The sequence below is a fragment of the Mastigoproctus giganteus genome, chromosome 5, assembly GCF_048544385.1.
Source record: "Mastigoproctus giganteus isolate SK-2022 chromosome 5, ASM4854438v1, whole genome shotgun sequence".
Classification (NCBI taxonomy): domain Eukaryota; kingdom Metazoa; phylum Arthropoda; class Arachnida; order Uropygi; family Thelyphonidae; genus Mastigoproctus; species Mastigoproctus giganteus.
The window spans coordinates 28,097,837-28,118,180 of NC_143579.1; the positions used below are offsets into that span (position 1 = coordinate 28,097,837).

General features: G+C 36.6%; 1 protein-coding gene across 3 annotated transcripts in view; it reads right to left on the bottom strand.

The window, feature by feature from the left end:
• The window catches only part of LOC150085267 (thrombospondin type-1 domain-containing protein 4-like), a 326,936-nt gene that overhangs the window by 40,336 nt on the left and 266,256 nt on the right, over nt 1-20,344 (bottom strand). The gene's annotated exons all lie outside the window — the stretch shown is intronic.

The window sequence follows — 20,344 nt, forward strand, 5'->3', positions numbered from 1 at the left end:
CGCGTAGGTGATGACATAATATTGCATCAGCTGTTACTTTCAGCTATATAAGCATGCTCTGCAAGATTTGCAGTCATTCCTTGCTTGTATCAGGATGGCGAGTTATGTGCAGTTGACGCTTTGGGGGTTTGTTATTATTTTATATCCCTTTGTATGTGTTATGTACTATTCTGTATACCTTTATTATTATTTGACCCTTTCTAATCCCCCATTTTCGCATCTGACTTGTGTGCCTCACAGAAGAGATTCAGGCTCTATGGAGTTTCCATATTGAGTGTATTCCTCTTACCGGATTTGGCTGGATATTCAGAATGACAAGCCAAATTGCAATCTAACGTTATATACAATTTATTTATACATATATTTACGGAAAATAACTGGATCACTATTCATACACATGTTTTAACTTGATATCACTCTTATTTGGTACATAGAATAAACAATTTCAGTTATGTTAATTTGCATTTAAGTACATTACTTTCTCTTTACCACCAGAATACTATATTTCATGAATTTTCATTATTATAACAACTTCTCTAATATAAATCAGTTTTCTTCTTGGGGATCACAATCAATATCCACATTAATTTCTCTTATACACTTCTTCAGTCTTATACAGCAATAACAATGATCTACAGTTTCTATCTAGATTTACCGCGATACAACAGAAATCCTTCTTTAAAGTGACATTTGTTTGCTTATTTGGTTCACACTAGCACTAGGCAAAACACTTCTGATTCGAACCCCGTTTTACATCTGAGTCATCAGGAAGGATAGCCTTCATATCTATTACCCCTTTATTTAATCCCGTCCAAAATGTTTACCTTATATCATTTATTCAATAGTAAAATAACCATGTCTATATTTATCCACTTGTTACCGTTCCCTAACAACTTTACATTTACATACATTTACCTAATATTATAATTCCCATATGACTTCCCCTAAAGGTTCTCGTACCCCTTTCCTACAGTCTTTTATATTAGTTATGTAGTGCTTATTCTATTGTGGCACTTACTTCAATTGACTGGCGAGCGTCCCCTTTAGATCCTTCCGTCTTTCTTTATTGGAGACTGCGGGTCTTCTCGGTCTGGAACAGCATCTCACGGCTTCTTTAGAATTAGCGTGTGAACTGCAGAACTGCTATGCTTCTTTCGGGAAACGTTATTCTGCCTTCCGGATACATCCCTTTTGTTCCAGGGCTGCTACTTCTATGCCTGCCCTGCTATGTTTCCTCGGGACCGGTAATTTGCCTTCCAAGACTTTCCTGATATCAGGATCTTCAGAAGTTGACTTGGTCCTCTGTGGGAAATTTTCCCTCTATCGCTTCCCTAACCCTTCCAAACTCCTTGACATTCCGATAACTAACATTGGTTTATTTTTCCTTCGCCGTCAGCCTCTCCATCGTGGACACCTACTAAAAAAAGGACTGTCTCACTTCAGTTTTCTCCGCTCTCCCTTTTTGTTCCCGAACTCTATCCCGCACTTCAAAACTGGCACGCCTACAATCGGCACTTCAACCTACCTTCTCATTACTATTAAATTTTCGCTCCATTTCATTTGCTAATACTTTCTCCCAGACTGTACCTTAGCGCGTAATCCAGCCTTCTTTTTGACTATTCTTAATGTTTCTTCCCAGGCTGACGACCCTTTGATGTTTACCGACCACCTTCACCAACACCCTATTTCATCTCTCACCTTGCCTTTGGAAAACACAAATATCGGTCAGTCTGACGCCGGACGCCGCTTTTAATTTCAAACCGATTACTGGAAGTGCACCCACTTCCTGTTTGTTCTGACGGTGTAACCGATCAAAGGAAACGCCTCGACTAATCCGGTCTCCCGTCCCTTTGTTTGTTCCCGAGCAACCCTTCTCACGCCTATATACAAATAACCACCGCTACCTAGTCCTGCTGTCCCTGTTTGTTCTTGCGTATGTTGGGGGTTGATAGTTCATCCTTTGCTACAGTTTATTTTCACGTTATACCCATCCCTTCATTAAATTTAACCTTCCTCTAATTTAATCCTACCTTGCTAAAAAAAACCCACTATCTTTTACTTTATTTAATCTGTAACATTTTTCATCTTACAATATCACTATATCTAACATTGTTCTAATTTAAATCTTACTTTGCGAAAAATAACACCAATATCGTTATTTAAACTAACTTGTAAGATCTTATTATTATTATTAGCCATATGGTGCAAGGAAGCCTAAGGCTTATGCTGCACCAGCCAAAAAAAAAAAAAAAAAATTCCCACATTACCCTGAGAGAGAGAGAGAGAGAGAGAGAGAGAGAGAGAGAGAGAGAGAGAGAGAGAAGTAGAAGAAAATCACCAAGAGAAGAATGATGATAACCAGCTCAGGACCCTGGGATCTTACAACGCCACGAAGACAGAGTGCTATTGTTGCTTTACGTGAGGAAAGATGTTCTTCCCGTCATATTGCTTATAGAGTGTCTTGTAATCAGTCGACAGTGAGTAGATTTCTTTCCAAACTCAAGAATACTGGGTTCTGCTGATAGGAAAAAAGGAACCGGACGCAAACGAGTCTCTACACCAAAACAGGATCGCGTTTTGAAGCGCTTATGCCCTAAAAACCATAAAGCTTCTTCATCTGAGCTGAAAAGAGAATGGGAAGAACATACAGGAGTGGTAGCAAGTGCAGGAACAGTCAGAAGACGCCTCTTCCAAAATGGACTTGTACCCCGTCGTCCGAAGAAGCCCCTCCTCACACAAAAAAATGAAAAAGGCCAGATTAATTTGGTGTAAGAGCAAGTGAAATGGACCCCAGAACAGTGGAAGTCAGTTATTTTTTCGGATGAGAAGAAATTCAACATGCATGGCTCTGATGGGAGACAAACGTTTCGCCATAGACACAGGTGAAAAAATGGTTGGAAGAACGGTTCACTGCAACTCTTAGCTAGCAAGTAAACAGCCCGGGCCTGAATCCTATAGAGAACTGTTGGCATCGTGTGGAATCTGCAGTTGCCAAAAAGAAACCAACTCCCTTCGTGAACTTCAGGAAGCCATAATTCGTGTTTGGAACCACGAACTATCAGTTGATTATCTTCAGAAATTGATCTTGTCAATGCCTCGACGGTGTGCTGCTGTCATCAGGGCCACAGGCGGTTCGACTAAATATTAGTTTGCACCTGGTGAACTTTTCATTTTGCTTTCCATTTAAAATAATAAACTGAAGCAAATTGAGGGCTTAAGATAACATTTCAGCCATAGTTGTCGTGTGTACCAAAACTGTTACATAAAGGTTGCGAATGCTCATTTTGGAATATTTTGAGAGCACCTGCCAAATACTACTTAGCTTTGCCTTAACCATTAATAAATATATTTTGTTTATATTTCTATTTGTGATGCTAGTCATTAAGGTAACACACCATCGCAAAACAGGGTTAGAAATGTGAAATTCCTAGGTGATGCACTTTCTTTGAACACCAGTGTAGAATATGAACATAGAGCAGTATACAGTGCAAATTCAATTGAGAGTGGTTTACATCGGATGTGCTAAATTGAGAAAAAATATATGAAATCATGTAAACTTCTAGCACATTGGTGATGAAAGCAATAAAATATTTAAAATGTTTAATCAAATAAAAATAATTAAAAGTTTCCTTGCAATTATTTTTATTTGATTATAAATGACTTCAAAAGTCATTTCACCTCACAAATATGAAATACTTATATATTATATTGAAAATAGTAGGAAATTGATTCTCTTACACTTTTAGAAAGCTGATCAATTTTATCAAGCTAGTGCAGACCTGCACTAGCTTGATAAAATACTTATGAAGGAAGGAAGGTTGCTCCTTTTGCTATTTCATTAAAAAAAAAAAAAAAAAAAAAAAAAAAATGTAAAGATATCTGCAGAAAAATACAGACAGAGAGGTCACTTTTATGACCAATTACAGACTTTATTCTGGTCTGTTAGAATTGAAAATGGTAGGTTGAATTGTTTAACTAGTTTAAAGAAGAATTGTTTCGCAAGTCAAGAGTAACTCAAGCAGTTTCTCTTGACTTGATCGTGTTTGGCATAAAGGCTCCTAAGTAAGCGCCCATCTTAACTTCTCCACTAATGATGGTGTTCCCCAAGGTTCAGTTCTTTCTCCCACTCTTTTCCTCTTTTATATTAATGACCATCTTCCATTGACACGGAATTCTATCCATAGTATTGCTAATGATAGCATATTGCTTCCCACTTTTCAGTCTGAGAAACATTGCTCTGCATGGGGCGACAAACATCTTCAACTTATCGAATATCCACTACCAATTCTTTAAATGTTAATCTACAGAGTAATTCTCCAGTGGGACAAAGACAATTTAGTTAATTTCAATCCTTCTAAAACTCAGTCCTGTCTAATATCTCACAAAAAAAGCATTCTTCTGCTCCTATGCTTATCTTTGATGACATATTTCTGCACAAGATCACATATCTCTATTAGGGATTACCCTAACTTCTAATCTCTCTTGATGAAAGCGCATCATAAATATTGCTTCGTCTGCATCTAAAAAGCTGGGTTTTCTCTTTCGCTTTCGGCGTTACTTTTGTTCTAAACAGCTACTCACTTTATACAAATCTCAAATCTTCCCTTCCATGGAACATTGTTCTCACATTTGGGGTGGTGCCTCCATAACCTTTCTCTCAGGCTTCTAGACTCCATTCAAAAGAGGGCAGTTAGGTTAATTAATAACCTTTCTTACAAAGTCTATCCACTCCCTATCTCATAGACATTCTGTTTCTGCTGCATGCCTTTTCTATAGATATTTCCATGGGCACTGTTCTTCTGAACTGGCTTCTATAATTCCCTCTCTCGCTTCTGAACCAGTCAGCATCCTTTTGCTGTCCAACTTCAAACTCACAGAACCAACTTTTCTTCTTCCTAGTTTATTCCTTCATCTTCCATTTACTGGAACAACTTCCCTTCACAAGTATTTCTGAAAATTAATGCAAAAATCTACAGAAATTCAAGTTTAATATCTTCTTTCGTCTTCTCAACATTCGATCCATGTTACGGTACTAAGCACTATATGTTCTAATACCTTTCGTATATGGAGTTTTCATTAAAAAAGTCTTATATACAAGAAATCAAAACAAGTAAAGTTTCAAAAACATTAATAACATGATGAAAGCATCTTTTAGATAAAATCTATTAGAGGAAGCTGAAAGACGTAAATGAAAAGCAGAGCCAAGCAATTAAAACAGATAAAATCACTCAAGACTTGTAGCTAATAATGGCTCAATGTAGGTAAGCTCCAGTAACGCAAAACTTTTAAGGAAAGTTAGTAGTTAAGTAATGATGGATTGACAAATTTTTAAAATTCCGCAATACCAGTATAAACAAGGTTGTCATCAGAGTAAATAATAATCAGTAATAAAAGATTTATTGCGATGTTGGTATGTGTGAAAAGATAAGAAATAACACAGTTCTAGTCGTGAGGATAAAAATGAAACATACTGATTTTCTAATCTGCTAGAAATCTGCTGTCAAGTTTGCTAGAAGTTACATGAAACATCTTAATATCGTTTACTCCCAGGACACGATATTCCACTCATTTCCTACACGATCAGATTGTGTGTGATTGATGAAGAATAGATGATTGATCTATCTGAACAGATTTAATGATTAATTTTCGATGTAATAAAAATTTTTTCACAACAGTTTTATTTCAGTCTGCCGATTCTTCCTCAAGATAGCTTTCTTTTCTTTGTCTACATATTATTATTTACTAAAACCAACCAGTTTTCCGCATTCACTACTTTGGCGTAATGCGTTAGTTCACGAGGTCTTTATCCAGTGGTGCGTCTGTACAACTAACCAAGATTGATCCTAACATTCAATAATAAAATAAGATGGAAAGCAACATGGAAACTGCACCGTAAATGCAAAAACTTTAAATCAATTCAGAATTTTTTTCCCCTGGTTTATAACTATGTTAAACAAAAAATAAATAAATAAAATAAATTAATAGTCAATAGTTATTAAAGACCTTTGAGGCAGCTCAGCACCAATACATCGCCATCTGCCACTCGTTTGAAAATGCGCCTTGGCGAGTGTGCGCTGTGTTTTTGAACACAGTCATATTTCAGCATACTGAGAACACTGCATATGACCAAGTTCAGGATACTCTGATCTAGCCAAATTTGAATGAAGTATCAACAAATAATCACTTAAATATTATTCGCAATAATATTTACGTGCAATACCCGCTCTATTACATTTAAATGATTTCATTGAAAGTACACCTGCAGTTAATCTTCTGAACGGTGACAAATTAGGACTTGATTTTGCAAGTTTCCAATGGGCATTTTGCTGTAAATCTTACACGTTTTATGAATATTAAAACCTGGACAGTAAGCAGTTTTTTTACCATCTGATTGGGACTTTACAATAATGATATAGCAAAACCTCACATATAATGTCACTAAACAAAAGAAAAAGGTGTATCAGAAAAGTATATCATTCTATCGCCTGTTACATCCACAAAGATACCTTTCTATAAGCGGTGTTCTCTAGAATCTTTATCCAAGACACAGATCTTTATTTGTTCCGGATGTAGAATCAAGGACTGTACTGTAATTACAGTTGTCGGACTCGAATCTAAAACAGCGCCTGATCCAAAGGCAGATACCGAACTAGTAGCAAATACCCTTGAAACAACCAGAGAGACTGATAACATGCAATCAAGCGAGCCAGCCAAAAGTAAAATGCATGAAAATACTGATGTCAATAACAATGGAGTTAAACTAAAACTAGTCTTTGCAATAGTGATGGCGAAACATCCATGACAATCAGTAAAAAAAAAATACCGTACTAGTGCAATCCAAGGTTGAGATAATGATTTCATCTGAACATTCGTCATAAATATCAAGTGCCAACGATAAATCGCTTGTGTATCAGGCCTGGATCACTAACAATGCTGCGATCCAAACTGATATTTCTTTGCCAGAAATAAAGCCAACTGTCTCATTGTCCATGCAGGAGAACACGGCACCAAAAATCCCTTATGACTCGAAAATTAAGCCTAGTATAGACGATATAAAGAAAATTATTACTCACGTTAACAAATATACGAGTATCTGCTCTAAACGACCTTTTTGCCAATAAGCGATCAAAGACAGATCTACAACTCATTAGCCTTCCAAACCAATTGAACCAGTCAATGGTAACAACCACACAATCTACTGAACCAGAAATTTTGAATTTTAATGATCCCGATAAACCAGCTAGCCGAACAAATACTCACGGAGCTGATCACTTTACAGATGAACATCATCTTCATAAAGTAGCAATTAGCGAAGTCTCAGTCATCTGCCCATGTCAAATCTCTGAACTGAAACATAATCCGTAAGAAATTGCCTACCATATTAGCAACCTACTTCCAAGTATCGGCCTGACAACCCCACGCGTGCTTGCGTTTGGAACTGCCGTATCCAAAAACATCTCTACCTCTGTTGAAATCAGCAGAATCCACATATGAAAAATCAGAAAGCTATTGCCAACGTGTATTGAATAAGCTATCATGGGCCGGAATTGTTGCAATTGACCCTCTCTCTCCTCCTAGGTCGACATCTCACTAGAATCCTCATCATATCACGTTTCCTTCTAAAAATAAAAGTCAGTCTACTAAAACATGAAAAAATTCCACATAAGGATAGACACTTCCGCAACCTCTATTCTTAAACTTATAAGAAGTGTCTTTATTGCTTGGGCCACTGACAACTGCTGAAGATACTGAGCCTACAACAGATCAGGAGCTGTATGCCGACCGGGCTAGCCAGGTAGGTAAAGTGCCTGCCTGGCAACCCAAAGGTCGCAGGTTCGATTCCCGCCTCGGGCTTGGATCACAGTAAAAATGCAAAAACTTTGGGAGGTGCATTATGGCCATAGAAGCTTATGCGCCAACAACTAACAAGGGGAAAAAAAAAAGAAAGTAGCTGCATACCAAAGTATACACACACTTATTAAAGAAAACACCAACTTATCCCTTCTAGAGTGGATTGTGATAATCAGGACTTAAATCATTGCATTAATATCAATCTGGCACCCCAGATCAATATTATGAACCAAAGGGCCAGAAACCATCCACTACAAACTCCAGCTTTAATTCATCCGTCAGATTATCGCAGTCGAAGCCTGTGCTGTGTTTATACCCAACGATACACGTCACAGTTTTCTTGGCATCTATTTGCAATTCTTCTGTCTGCGACTGTCTTAATACAAAAGTTCGTATGTTTTTGGCCGGTGTATATATTAAAATTAGAATACAATAAGTAAATGCTTAATTCCGGAAATTTCCTTAACATTTATGATTTGTTTCACTAGTGAAATTTAATGTAATTCACTTCACATGCGAAGTATGGTGATTAATTATTTTAAATTAATTCCAATAATAATTCAAACTAAAATGTGGATGCTGCGCAAAGTCTACGCACTCGGTGGCACGCAATTATTTCATCTGTACCATAGGATTCAGAAGCGGCTGAAGAAATCAGTGAGAACAGTAGCTTAACTGAGATGAAGCCATCTGTTATCGACATGAAAACGATTTCCATTCGAAACCAGAGCAAAAATCAGCATGTGTTAAAAAACCTGATGGTAGGGAAAACAAAAAGAATAGAATCCGGCGACATGTCGTCTCCACAAATGTTACTTTCCCTGGAGTTAGGTCACTGTGCAAAGCGACAAATGCTGTATAAGATAGATTACAATTCACCAGCTGTGGCAGTGCGGTACCGTTCCAATATTGCCGACATTTCCCTTCAACAGCCCGCCCATTTTTTTCCTTTGGATCACGTGACACTGGAAAGATAGCACGCGGAACACAACGCTGCGCTCTTGACCTTAGGGTTGCAAGCAGAGAGCCACGATGGGCTGCTCTTCAGCACGATTTCTAAGTATTAATGGAAAAGGAAGTCTACAAGATAACCTTTTTGTTAGTCTACAAACCGGCCACGTGGGACGGAGCGTGCCGGAATCTTACTGTGAGATTTTTAGCAACTTTGAATTAATCTTTGTTAATCTTTAACCCGGCAAGTAGTGGGCGAAATTGTTATTTTGCATTCGATTCGGCATGCGTCCACTTGCAGGGAGCACTTATATAAAGGAGTCTATTATCCACTATACAGACCTGAATGATGATAGCATCGTACGCCTAAAGCAGCTGCTCTCTCTTGTTCTCCAACGCTTACTTATTAAAGTGAGACTGACAGCTAACGACAGCCAGTTTTTGTTTTTATCCTGCTTCGTACACTGACCGCAAGAACGGCCGAGAGACCATTCACATAACTAAATGTCTCAACATCACTATTGCAAACGATCTTAATCAGATGGTTATCTTCTCATCAGCCGCTGGTAGAGCCAACTATCCACTGCCATCACATCCTGTCCCAGGAAAGATAAAAAGCTCCGTACTGAAAAACACATTAATTTCAAAAATCTGTGCTCACAATGGCTCATTTTGTAGTTGCCTATAAAACCACGTAGATGCAACTCTACAGCTAAAAACAGCATAACAAGATCATCAGATTAACGAACTAGAATCCATAAATATTATCATTGTCACGTGAGTACGACAGGCTTCCTAGTATTACTTTACTAGGGTTATTACCCTAGCAAAGAAATATGGACACCAGAGATTCATTGACTTATCTCCACGAAGTCTATCCAACCAGACCAACAAACACTTTGAAACTTAAGAGGTTAGAGCGTGAAAAAATGTGTTCCTATCAATTGGATGTCAGGGTTTTGTAGTGAAATTAAATTCGACGATTTTTTCTTATTGATTTAATTGGTTGATTTTGTAAATCATTTTTCTAAGAATAAAATGAGTGGTACTGTTTTAAACTCTTAGTATACGTACCTACTTAAATTGATATATTTGTGTAAATTGATATAAATGATATATTTGTCCATTTTTCTTGATCATCAATTATTCCTTAATTTATTAAGTAAAAATGCACAAACTGCTAATATCTCGAAAACTTCTATAAATATGTTTGATTGAATAATATTCCATCTGCACCTAAATCCTGAAATAGATAGTTCTATGATAGCCTCATCTTTTAAATATAAGGCACAGTAACCCACTTCGCGATGCTATTTTGTTTGAAGTAGTGCAATATAAAGACAACTCGTTCAAAAAAAAAAAAAAAAAAAAAAACCATAAAATTTGTTCTGAGACATCTTTTCCCCTGTAGATTAGGACAAGATGTAGGACAAGTTATCCATGCTTTTTATATCCAAAAAAACTTTATTAATATTAATTAAAATTTTTTCATTAAATTTTAATTATATATAGAAGAAACTTATTACTAAAACGACATTTTATAATTTTATTTATTTATGAAATGTTTGGAAATTTCAATTGTTATCCCACTGGGGGGGGGGGAATGGTCCAACTCCCAGCATTATCCTTTCTCCTCAGTCGAGTTAATCACATAACTTATTATGTGTTTTCAGTATTAAATGCGGATTTAGGTCTAGAAGCTATTGCTCAAGAAAGTACTTTGGGAAAATTATCCAAATAGTTTCTCTAAGTCCGTTTGGTGTCTCTCATATTGTGGAGTTAACTTCATAACTAGATTGTTAGTTGTTATACCTATCCACCCAGCGATGAAGAGTCAAATAGCCCTAAAACGGTCATTTTGGTGGTGGTATCCACTGAGAACAAGTAACAAGTCTTCTCTAATGGGGAAGCGTTACTTATTGGAAGTAGTACAATGAAAGGCAACTCGTTGTGAAGGTATTCACAATATGAGATGTAATGAAAACTATGCCATTTCACCAACTTCGGTGATTTACTACATACAGAACTGATGCATTGCACTAATTTGTATGTCTAGCAAATTCCACAGTCTGAGGCTCTAGCCCTAAATTTTATTTTAGACTGGATGATAAAATTAAGCTATGTATACGAGGTGTGACAATAAAGTTCCTGGACTAGTGCAAACAAAGAGAACACAAAGTGAAAGAGGAAGAAGTCCGCCGGTGCTAGATCGGAAGAGTAGGGTGGATGTACAATGCTATGTTTCGTCAGAAATGTCTTCACAACACAACAAGTGCACAATGAGCGTGAGCTTTGTCGTGGACCAAGAACCCGCTACCTTTCTCTTGAAATTGCGGCCCCATTCTGGAAATGTGCTTCGATAGTCCTGAAGCACCTGCACGTAGAACGCAGTATTGACTCTCTCCTCTTCAGGTACAAATTCCTAGTGAATCACACCCTGCTTGTCAAAAAACATGATAAGCATCGTCCTGATCCTAGACTTCTGTAAACGAAACTTTTTGGGCCTTGGTGATGAGTTTGAAGTCCACTGCATGCTCTGAAGCTTCGTCTCAGGGCCGTACCGAAATACCCAATATTCATTTCCACTGACAATACAGTCCAGGAAATTAGGATTATGTTGATAAGCCTGGGTGAAGTCTTCGTATGATGACACTCTTCGTTGCTTCTGCTCATCCGTGAGGCTGTGCAGCACAAATTTTGAACATACCTTTCTTTTCCCAAAATCTTCACGCAGAATTTTAAGAATCGTCTCCTTGTTCATATCAAACTCATCGAACATGACCGCAACAGCATCGGTCCGTGAATTTTATTGCCACACCTCGTATATATCCGATTAGCCAATATTGCTACCAAAGTGGTCACCTGTGTACAGGTGACCACTTTGGTAGCAATAAAATTATGACAATAATAAGTTGGAACAAACAACAGTTTTTACATTATAGAAAATCCCGAAAAATTTACTGCTATATATGCCAATGAATTATTTTCACCATACGAAGAATTCAGTGATCGGCACAGTTCCGTTCCAAAGAAAGAAGTCTGAATATTTTCTCCTTGTCATTTGATACAGCATTGGCTTAGTTCCCAAACATATGCAGATGGAGTTGACTGAACTTCAAGGCCATTCTGACTTAAAGAGAAAAATAAACGACATTTCATTATTGGAATTCTAAAGGGTTCTCTCTAAACTTTAAAGGGCTCCAGCCAACTGGCAGCTTGTGTAAATTCCGTCAAAAAAAATTATGTATGGCTGATCTAAGATGACAAGTACGGAACTGTTTTATCAGGTTTTCACTACACTACATAGGGGGACCATACCAAGACCAGATGAGGTAGTCGGGTGCATTCCGGTTATTGTTATAGGGTTTTAGGAGCATCAGCGACTAAGACCATATTGTTCCGTGTATATTGTCTGTAAATCGAGTATGTCCTGAGGTCGATTTTCTGTTTGCTGGACAAAAAACCCGAGTTTCCGGGAGGAAAACCATACTACTCTCGCCTGAGATCGACTAACTCAGCCACGTTGTGAAAAAGGCCCATTCCTCCCGTCATTGGCGGGAATCGAACTCAGGTCTTTTCCAGCCGGCGTGGGGAGGACGGCGATCCTACCAACTGTGCTCCTCACGACGGCATGCATCCCGGGTCCCCAATTTAAAAAGGGAGGGCACTCTTAAGCCCGGTGAGGATGGCCGGATGGACCAAACTTTAATTTTTTTCACCGGGTTCCTGAGCTTTAGAACCAGCTCTGACGGAGAAAATGTGCTTAAATACGTTTTTAAGATATACTAATAATTCCTTAAATCCATTACAGAGTGCAGTTATAATGAATTCAAATCGTCTTCACTATTATATGAACAAGTTTACCAATTTTGGATTATTCTGCACTTTTGGAGCATAATTTGCTCAAAATACTGCTTGCGATGAAATATCCTCATCCTCGTCGTAACTTTAGTTTTCAGAATTTGGTGGCCACCTAAGCTGATAGATATGAATCCCAGCTAGTAGGAATAAATGTGCCCAACTATTTCAAAATTCTTATTCCCAAATAATCTACCTATTTACTGATAACCTCCGAGCCAGTTTTTGGCTTCCATCGATATCAAATGTGTGCCATATCCATTGTTTAGTTAAGGTCCGATACTCCCTGGCTCTACATAAAAAAAAAAAAAACAAAAAAAAAACCGTTAATGGAACGTAATTTCAGTTCTTCAGATGGAGTGATCAAAGCGATTTTTAAAGACATTTCAGAGAATGGATTTCAAACAGGTTCTATTTGTATTTCAAAATGCAACAACATCAAAATTTGGATATACATGTACATTAACGTAAATTAAATCATTAAAATTGTAATAATCTTTTATCAAAGCTCTTGTACAAAAGAAAGGAAAAATTCATAACCGGGATGAAAATGATTACAGCTGTATTTAATGTTACATTTCTTCAAATGTGAGAACTTTGCAAAACTGATTACTGTTTTGAATTTCTTGGCAACGAAAAGGTTTAGTACTTGTCCAATTTTATACCTCGTTAATTTATAATAGCAAGGAATGCCTTGAGATCACACAGAGCAGGTGGTCACTCAACTATCTTTTCTCGCGGATGCTAAAGTGGTACAGTTTTTAAAGCTTCAAAGTAGACCCAAAATGTTCATAGGTTAAGGATCAGCATTCTCCTCTGGTTAAGTGGAGAATGTTCCGGTAATTCTATAACTACAGAGTACGTATTGAACGAACGCCAAGGAATGCGGCATTCTACAACGCAAGTATGCCATCGGCACGTGTCGCATTACTCGAGAGGAAAGAAAATTTATCCACACTTCCGCCTTTCTTCTGTGTTACATCATAGATTACAGTAAGTTTACGTTAATGTTTTCTGAAGGATAACACGAAAAATAAACGTTTTTATGTCTCTCAAAATAGCTTTATATTACGATAATAAACACAGAACTTCAAATCGATATACCTGTTGAGAACAGTCTGCGAATTGCAAATTAGATTTATATAATCTGAAATCGCAGAAAATGAGACATAAAAAAAAAGTAGAAAAAAATTTTAGCGTACTTTTATGACTCTACGTGGGTTTTGTACGTGAAACTGGTTGATGCGATACTGTATTTAACTTACATGTTTAAGCGTCGGGATAGGAACTTTGCAGAACTTCCATGAAGATGTTAAGTTTGGCGCAAACCTGAAGTTCTGCAGAGGAAATGTGTGACGCCTGTTTCATTCGGTGACTGCGTCAAGTTCTTCCAGTATGCAGGCAATAGTTTGAAGTTAAGCTATGGATATAACACCAAAGAAAAGAACAAAAATTGTAACGTTGTCTGAACACATACACCAATGGCTCAAAAAGAAAGCAAAAACATGTGGAATGAGCGTGAGTGCTGTAAATAGCATTCTATATTGCAAGAGAGAGACAGGGTCAGTGTCTCCGAGGAGGAAAGGAACCTGTCTAAGAAAGCAAAAAACTACAGTCAGAGATGCAGCAATCATTTTAAGAAAATCTAAGATTGACCCACAGAAAACAAGTTTTGATCTTCAAAAAGAACTTTCCGATTCTGGAATTCATGTCCATGATCCCACAATTCGTCGCAGACTAGTCGAAAGGTAAGGTGCCCTCTGACCAACAGCTTCTAACAGAGATGTTGAAGGAAAAACGTAAATGTAAATACATTCACTAACAACTGAATGCATTACATCTGCAAATGTTTATACTGACTAACGGACAGCACTGGTGGTTAAAATATAAACAAAATGCAATTCGATGTGAACAAACAACAATAAATGGACACAGTAAATGTCAAAATATCAGTGGATACTTCAGAAAAAAAAAAAAAAAAAACTTTCACAATTTATAAGTTCACGTGACATTTTGATTCAATGTCTGTGATGAAATTCAATTACTTTCTCACATGTAAACAAAGGCTACTAAGTTTCGTTTCTGCTGCCGTTATAACTACAGAAGAGAGAAAAGCAACAGGCAGTCCGCTCCGGATTGCCCGTTGCAAAGTTTACTGAAACAGAAATTGCACTAAAAGAGAGAAATTCAAAAGGTCCAGTACAGCTAAAACCATATGGCCTTAGAAAAATTATACGACGTTTGCAGGCCTGCACTTTCATTTGTTTTTTGCAGATAGCAGGGTTTAAACTTCATTAATAATTGAATTGTCTTAAATCTTGCAGAACAAACTTGACTTTGTAACGAGTTGTCCTGGTTTTTCACTACTTCCAAACAGAGCGCCTCGCCAAAAAGTTAATCGGTTATTTGATTAAAAGATGAGGCCACTGTTTCAGCCTGTTTCAGAACTATCTGATCACTCATCAGATAGCAAATGGTCTCTAGTGACAACACTCAAAGAAAACGGATAGCTTTAACTATATTACAACATTGAAAACTGATGTTGTATATCGCATGGCAGCTCACACTGAACAACTGATTTATCTTCACGTTGCCACAGAAAACAGGAGCAGTTAATCCTAAAAGAGGATGACACAATGGTCTCATCTTTTAATCAAATAAAGATTAACATTTAGACAAGGCCATTGTATGGAAGTAGTAAAATTTCCCACTGAACTGGACACACAGCATCTCTATGTATCACCCATCTGACTTTATATTGGGTAATACGAACAAGGCGATGCTGTTACTAAAGGCTACTCCATTTCACGAAAGGATGTGTCCCTAATAAATGACCACTCAGTGTACTTTAGTGATTAGGTGTATTTTCTTATACTTTGCATATTTCGCCACGGAAACCATACCAACACAGATTAACAGTGTGGATGGGGAAATGCTAACTAAAAAACAAAATTTTTTTCACGATTATTCGAATCCTCAAAACAATTGGGGAGAAAAAAATAAAGGCTTGTGGAAATAAAATTAAATGATGAGAATTTTTGCCTTGCTGGGCGTCTTATCAGGCGCGCCCTAATGTTGAGAACATATGGTAGACACAAAAACCTGTTCATACACTAGTTTAGACCACCCAGAAGCAATTACTGAGCTAGTGTGCCTTGCAAAACACACGGAAAAGATGTACTAGCTCATTCACCCTTTACTGCTCCCTAGAGTGATCAGGGTGATTCCCAGTCGATACATCACGCGAAGGAGATAAGATTTGCACTCGGAGAGTCATTGCTCATTTAGGTGGAGACAATTTAACAAGTCAAATACTCCTCTTTGGAATGTTCTGAGTCTGAAATTCCTAAGAAAACGACTGGCGTTCCTAAGTGTAATGAAATTATGTTATCAGTATAATCACTAATATCAGCATACTGATGATCGCTACAGTGAGAGATATTAATAGCTCAGACACTCCAGATTAAGTGGCCGAACTGTCAAAATGACAGATGAAATTATACAGATGGATCATCTAAGTACCGGAACACAGCGCACTATTTGAAATAAGTATCTACTTGCACAAGTTTGTGTTTGCTTGTTTATACACAGAGTCATGTGAATCAATGAAATACACTATGAAATGTTACCATTTTTGTTCAGTTACCAATGTATTAAGTGGTTTTTAAAATTCTCACTATTTGTTTTGGCCAGAGATCAAAAGAAATAAACTGTAAAGGGGCATTTCTCAAACGTCCGGTCAAACTTTGACAGACCATTTTGTATGTTTTGATTACATATGTTTGGACAGTTTCTTAGGATAACCCGTTGAAAACTTTACTCAGTATCTCCAAGGGTCAGTAACATACCTGAGTTAGTCATCTTTGATTACTAAAGTGACTAGTTACCCTTTGAAAACCGTAATGGTTAGAAATCTCCTTTTGTTAATAGTCTTGAGTTTAGATAGGATTTATTCCAACGACAGACTGGAATTCAAATACTGGTGTCCACAAGTTATGTTGCAGCTATGTTTTTTGTTTTAATTTTTTAACCATAAGTGAATAATAATATTCATTGTTTGAAATACTGCGCATATACAAGCTTGAGTCATGATTTCCATCTACGAATTCCTTTCTATAACTCAATTGGAATTTTCACTTATTACAGACTAAATGCAGATTCATTTCCATTGAGATAATTTACCTGGATCCATTCCATTCGTATTGGATAAATTTTAATTAAATTTGGGAAGGCTCAATAACTCGTTCCAAACGAGACAAATTTCACGAAATCCATCCCCCCTGAGAGTGGAGTTATTACATGCGGACGGACAAAGAAATAATAACTGCCGGATTTCGATTGGTCCTATTTTAATGAAATTTGGAATTACGCTACGCGGCTCTCTAACAGAGCTAAGTATACAATTTCATGAAAATCTGTCCGATGGAAGTAATAATAATTGCCGGATTTCTATTGGCCCAGTTTTAATGAACAATGGGGTGACTCGACAATTTTTTTTTTAAAAGAATCAAATATAAAAGTTTATGGAAATGCATCCGTTAGAAGTTCAGTTATTTTAAAACTAGACTTCTAATGTATGAACAGATGGATGGACATCGCGAAGCCAACAGGCGGGGAGAAAAATTAAAATTAAAAAATGAATTATTAATTAAGATAATTAAGATATTTAATACAAAGAAAATTTAATAGGCAATTAAATTAAAACGTTAATTTTAGTATTAGTATCGATTAAGCCTTATTCTAATCTTATGTTAATCTAATCCTTCCTTAGTTAACATAAGCACAAATTCTACAAGAAGAGGTAAATTATCTCAATAGTTAACAACTCTTCGGTTAAAACAGAATTTCCTTAATCTAGTTTAAAACTGTCCCTCCCTAATTTAAAAGTCTGCCATGCTTCTTAAAGTCATTAAAAAATCAGAAACAAAGATTCAGACAGTATTGAATCCTTTGAACTCCACTGAAACACCAGTTCACTGAGAACAACAAATAGTAACCAATCCTTTGTCTCCTATCATTTAATCAATGTTTTATACACCATGATACTTTTCCGCTAATGGCATATTGTTCCAATTTACGCAAAAAGATTCATTGTGGGACAATTATCAACAGCCTTACTAAAGTCTAAGTATACAAATAATATCGAAAATATTCTTTGTGTCCAGTTTTATGCGATTGTCATAAAGTTCTTTTATAACAACTTCATAGATGCTTATCAAATTAGTGTGCCATGATTTACCTTTAACCAACCCACACAGTGTTTCTCGTATAATTCCACTTTTGTCTAAATGATCCAGCAATATATCCTTACTCGTGAATTCCAAAATTTGTCCTGCAAAACAAGTTAAACTTGCAGATCTTTAATTTACCTATTTTCTCCTTGGGTCCAACTTTTGGATTTACACATCTCCAATCTGCTTGAATTCTTCCGATTCCAGAGATGCACGTATTATAATAGATTGTGGATATCAACAAATACATAGATGCATTTTTTGATATTTTAGTAGCACCATTAGCATTGTATTCCTGCATGTACCAGGATTCACCAACTCGCCACGTTGTCCGCCTCTCGATAAATTCTCGCCTTTCTGACTTTGAAGTATAACGATTTACAAACCCATTTTTAGGGATTAGAGAATCGTCCTGTTTCCGGTTACCTGAGCCATGGGTACTGTTAGGTTCATAAAGAAAGCAAATACTAAAGCAAAAAACTTATTTAGATGCCTGAACCTGAGAGATCTAATATAAAAATATGCCAAACGTTTGTTTCCAAAGAGCTTGCTGTATCATGAATACAAGCGCCTCTAGTTGATTAAAAACAGCATATCCACTATCGATATCCTTCATATTTATGCTCCATATTGCAGAGATTTTATTAAGTTTCCATACTAGTTTTTATGTAGACCATGATGGAAATTATGCACTTGTTGATATTTTAGTAATTCAATGATTCACCAACTCACCACGTTGCCCGCCTCTCAATATCATCGTAAATAAATGATGGCTTTGCAAAAGTTAATAAATTGTTATTCTAAACCTGGTATTAGAACTCGAACTATGCAGTTTTATAAATTAACTTCGGACCACTCAAGAACAGAAATATTTCAAAATTTCAACTCAAGTACTTTGAAAGATATGAACATAGATACATTGATATGAATTGTAATTGAACTATACGTGAAAGTTATAACAAGAATTAATAAAATCAAAAGAGTACTTCTAATGGCAGACTCCTGTTATAATTAAGCTGATTGATCGCATTGATAATACAATCAATCACCATAACTAAGATTGGATCTGTTCATTGTACACTACACATAAACACTTCAATTTTATCCATTTGTATTTCATCCATTATATTAACCATGAATTTTAAATTACTTATTAAATGATTCTGTGTTATTATAATCGTACTATAACTTAAAAAGTTTATAAATCATTAATATGAAGGAAAAGAAATAAAACTGGATGTGCTGGACTTTATGGTAATATATTAGAACATTAATGTAAAAATATTACTTTAATTTAATTGAGGTAGGAGTAACGTAACTCAGCCTTGTTGCACTATTTTTCACGAGAAAAATCATTTGAATTATTGAAAATGTAGCCTTCATGGCAGCGCAGTGGATATACCAAATGGCAAAACACCATCTTAATCGGTCTCAGGTGGAGAGGAGGCGATTTTCTCTAGGAAAATCGTCCTTCTACCACCTCACGCCTTAATTGCCTTGAGTTTATCCTAAACAGCCAAACGAGAAAATGTAATAACCGGTCCAACTAAAGTTAGATATACGAGTATAAAAATTGGGCGGTATATTCAAGTCAGTCCGCATCAGAGTCACGCCACACTTGGGACTGACTTACATACACCCCCTGCCTGACTGTTTAATGTAAATAACACGACTTTCTTTATTCAGAAGAGGATGTTTGCAAGCAGAAGTTTACAATGGAAAAGACAAATGATCTTTTCACACAAGCTCTCTCGTAATTGCAAGTCTGGACAACAAAGTCGTACAATTTTCTTTTAAGTAAAGTTTATGTTTGTAACACAGCAATTTATAGACACACAATACACTAACGAATCGTAAAATGCGTTTGCGCAATGTAAAACAACCTAACGCAACAACATCAGTAAACTGCTCACATCTTTATGATTTTTACGGCCGTTTTCTTCACGTGTAATGAGTTTTATGGTGTGGTTGGATGTGCTGAAAGGATAGCGTTTGTGTAGGAGGCAAAGACGCCAAGACGAACTTAAAAAGACTCGCTTATTAATCATGTTAAGACCCTTCCATCTATACGCTTCTCTGTTTCATGATGAAGAAAATTTATAACTTCGTCATTAGTCTGGAGACTTTCATATAATTTTTCCTCTGACGTCGGTTATCTTTTTAAACAGAGAAAATAAAGTAATGTAATATTGAAAAAGATGCTATTCTAAGGATAAATTCTGCATCTTTTACGCAGTAACAAAAAAAAGATAATATAATTTATATTTTAGCAACTTCTCTTGTTAAAAGAATGAGAAATTCTTTCTCATACACATGTATATATCTAGCTTTGAAACTAAGAAACCTGACACTTTTAGCAGCTGTTTGACAACCCTTAAGTGGACCTGCTTTTGCTAGTGGTCTCGGCTTATATCATGGACACCTCCCTCTCAGAGTTGTTACTGGGTGACGTA